The following is a 3,983-nucleotide window of genomic DNA, read 5'->3' as shown; positions in this document are numbered from 1 at the left end:
GTGTGTAAAGCCATCATCGCGGTCTACAAGGACAAAGTGCTGTACTGCCCCAAAACTGAAGAGGAGTGGAAGACGTTGCTGCCAGGTTCAGCTCTAGATGGAACTACAACAACTGTCTGGGGGCTGTGGATGGCCAACACAATCGCCTTGAAGAAGTCACCTAATGCTGGCTCTTACTACTACAACTACAAGGGCTTCCACAGCATTGTACTGATAGCAGTGGCAGATGCTACCTAAAAGTTCCTCTTTGTGGATATTGGGGCAGAGGGTGGTGCCTCAGATGGAGAAACGTGGAGTAACTGTTCCCTGCATGATGCTGTAGAAGAGAACAGAGATGGAGTGCCTCAACCAGAACCACTCCCTAATGATGACCAGCCAGTGCCCTATCACTTCATAGGGGAAGATGCCTTTGCTCTCTGAACCTGGATGCAGAAACCATTCTTCTATCAGTCACAAGTCCTACGAGAACACATATACAGCTACAGGTTGTCTCATGCCCGACGTGTTGTGGAGAATGCCTTTGGAATTTTGTGTCAAAGGTTCTGTTGCTTCTTCACGACGATGCATCAGCACCCCGACACCATCAACCTGATCACCATGTGTGCCTGTGTCCTGCACAACCTCATCCTCATCAGATACCCACACTCAATTTCAGAAGTGGACCGCGGAGAGCCGGACACACATGATCTGATCCCTGGTCGATGGAGGACTGACTGACACCTGCCGAGGCTGCTGCCTCTAACCAGCCATCATACCCAGAAGGATAAAAAGGATCAGCGAGATTACTACCTTTCACATTACTACATGTCCCCAGCTGGAGCTGTCCCTTGGGAAGAAAGAATGGTAGTAGCTCCATGAGCTGCATCCACAGTTGTTCCATTTTTTATATAAAAGAAACGTTTATTTTTCGTTTGTTTTCTTGTTGCCCTTTATTTTTTGGTTTCTATTTCGTCTACTTTTTATGTTTTTGTTTCGTTTCGTTTTTGTTTTTCTTCAACTTTGTTTTAAGGTTAAACATAAAATCAAGCGTTTTGAAATAAGATAAAAATTTATTAACATGAAAACAGCAAACAACCAATATGTACAATTATCCCAGTCCAACTATTTACAAATATTTAGAAGTGTCTCAATGGCTCTGACTCCTAAAAGTTTCTCACTTTCTAAAGTTTCTTACTCAGTGTCCTTGCTGGTTCTGGTACCACTGCATGGGGATACCCGTTAGACCGGTGGTGTGTTGAGTTCCTTGGAGGTGAAGAGGGTTAAGGGTGAAATGGCCTATAGGCTGCTGTCGACGGACCCCGGGGTCAGGGCCGGGAAGCTAAGTGGTGTCACAGGTTTCTTGAAGGTGGCTGACAGTGACAACACTGAAGGTTTTGGTGAAGGAGCCTCGACACGGGTGACTGACGGTGCAGGTGGCATCCGTGGTTGCCACTCCGTAGTTCGGGGCCAGGAGAACTAGCCTGAAGACTGTGGTGACTGGGGCGGCATCCAGGTTAGAGGTGATGGCTGACTGGCTGGAGGTTGCTGCTGAAGCTGCTGCTGCTGCTGCTCTGGCAGTGCCTGCAAGGTGGCTGGTTGAGGTTGATGCCTGTACTGCTGTTGCTGAGGGGGCTGCCAAGATTGATGCCGCTCTGGGCCTGGCCAGGTCATGAGTGGTTGTTGATGTGGCTGCTGGAAGAGCTGACACCGCTGACTGTAGCGGTGTACAAGGTTGAGGCAGTCTATCTAGAATTCATGCCAGGAGTCCTCCGGGATGGCCTGCATGTGGCCTTCCAGCAGGCACACAAAATCATGTACGATCTTGTGTTGGCCAGTGTACGAGTGGGTGGCCCCCAAGGAATCGGCTTTGGAGAGGATCAAAAACATACAAACATTATAACAATTTAGTACAGCATTTAAATGCAACATATGGCACATGCCATGTCAAGAACAATGGATCAAACTGGAATACAATCTGCATGTAGATATTGGGAATCTCACCTGTTTCGCTACATCACAGAGGTCGCTCTGGGTCACCCCGGTGTGGGCGGTTTTGGTGGTTATCTGTGTTGCTGGTGGCCTGGACCACTTCCCCTTGCCCTTGCCCTTCCCAGTGCTAGTAGATGCTTGGCTCTGGGAACCTTTGGACCTCACTTCATTATCGTCATCGTTGCTTATCGTCACTGCAGCTGACTCCGGGACAGCAAACTGCTCACGGGGGTCTGTCTCTCCCTGAACAATATGTTGCATTAGGAAACTCCAGGTCTCCATGATCTGGCTTTCACGGGCACTCCTTTGTGGCTGGCCAGCTCCACTGTTCTTCTCCTTCTTCATAATCTTCCCCATCCTGGTTCTCAAGTTCTCGTAATGTTTCTTGCATTAGCCACCAGTGGCAGGAGGCTCCAGCTGCTCTCCGACTCGGTTCCACTGGCTGATCTTGGTCGCCACGTTGAGCCAATCCTGCTTCTTATCATACAGCTAGGGGTTCTCCTTCACAAGCTCGGCCAACCTAAACTTGGACTCTTCTGTCCAGGGGTATTCAGGGATTCCTTTCTTGGACACCCGGACCCACTTCTGCTTTCTGTTAGCCTCGTCCTCACTGGATGGCTGTCTCTGGCTTTCAATTGGATCCTGCTGTGTCTCCGGGATCACATCGAGACTTAATATAAATGACTGATTGGAATTATCTCTCTTAGCGGTCTGTGCCTCTGGCCTGTCGGCTTATGGCCTTCTCTGCTTTCCTCTTCCTCTTCTCAGCTTTGTTTTAAGCATGCTGTCTCTTTGCTGGCGATTTCTGGAATGGCAAGCAGTGTCCAGGAGGCCCTATGTATAATTCCACACTGACGCGAGCGCCACTGTCGCGCAATGGTCGTGAACTGTTCATGAACTGTTCGTGAACTGCTCGTGAACTGTTCGTGAACTGCCCGTGAACTGCTCGTGCCATGCGCAAACTGTTTTGAAGTGCATAAACTAGTGGTGAACTGCTCGTGCCATCGATGCGTGAAGTACACGTGACCATGTAAGTGTGATGGCACGGCCACGGTGCGATGCGCGCATATTTGTGAACAGGTCGTCAACTACTCGTGAACTCGACATGAGCTGTTCGTGAACTATTAATGGCAGTATGTGACAGTCGTGGCATAGCACGCATTACAACACACTGGCACGCTTCCTCCCGCATCGTCCTGATGAGGTCACAACAAGTTCACGAATAGTTTGCGCATAGTTCACGACACGGTCTCGAGATTTTATCTTGACCAAAGTTTTGAATATTTCAAAATTCTCGTCCCAACATGCCACGCCAGTTTACGACTAGTTTTTGTACTGACATGACTCAAGTCGTGCTAATGCGTGCCACAGATTCGTGCAAGTGTCAACCTGGGATTAATCTTTAATTAGGGTTAAACTCAAAAAACCTAGTCCGAAAAGAGCTAGATCTAAAAGAGCTATCACAAACTAGCTAATTCTAAATTAGCTAGTACACTATAAGAGATAATGTGCAAGAAGAGCTCCTGTGTAAAATGAGCGAGATTTTAATCGAAATTTCTTTATAACATATATTATATTTGTTTTTATATATATTATGCTACAGCTTCGTGTATTGGTGAAAAATAAATTAAGAAATCAATATTTTCTATTTAGAAATAATGAATAAAAAATCTCTATTGGGTTTTTATAACAAAGCTATAAACATTTAAAACCTAACAATAACAACACATGAAAAGAAAAAAAAAATTACTCCTAGTTTTATTGAATAAACAAAGCAAAACATATCCGTATTTTACAAGGTAGCATAAGGTCACGTAAGAACTCAAATGTTGAATTTTCGTAATTTTAGAGTCGCAATTTTAATGATTCAATCCTCCCATTAATTTATTTGTCGTTTTTTACTTGTAGTTTATCCTTAACCTGAAAAATACACAGTAACCATAGTCCATTGCATAGCTTCTTCCTGCTGAATGTCTCTTAATAACCGCCATATGGAATTTGGCAGGGTCTAAAAT

General features: G+C 45.8%; 1 pseudogene; it reads right to left on the bottom strand.

The window, feature by feature from the left end:
- Positions 1 to 1,174: 1,174 nt before the first annotated feature.
- Positions 1,175 to 3,983, bottom strand: part of LOC137624697 (uncharacterized) — a 17,590-nt pseudogene continuing 14,781 nt past the window's right edge.

The sequence above is a fragment of the Palaemon carinicauda genome, chromosome 31, assembly GCF_036898095.1.
Source record: "Palaemon carinicauda isolate YSFRI2023 chromosome 31, ASM3689809v2, whole genome shotgun sequence".
NCBI lineage: Eukaryota > Metazoa > Arthropoda > Malacostraca > Decapoda > Palaemonidae > Palaemon > Palaemon carinicauda.
This window is presented reverse-complemented; position numbering and strand designations above follow the sequence as displayed.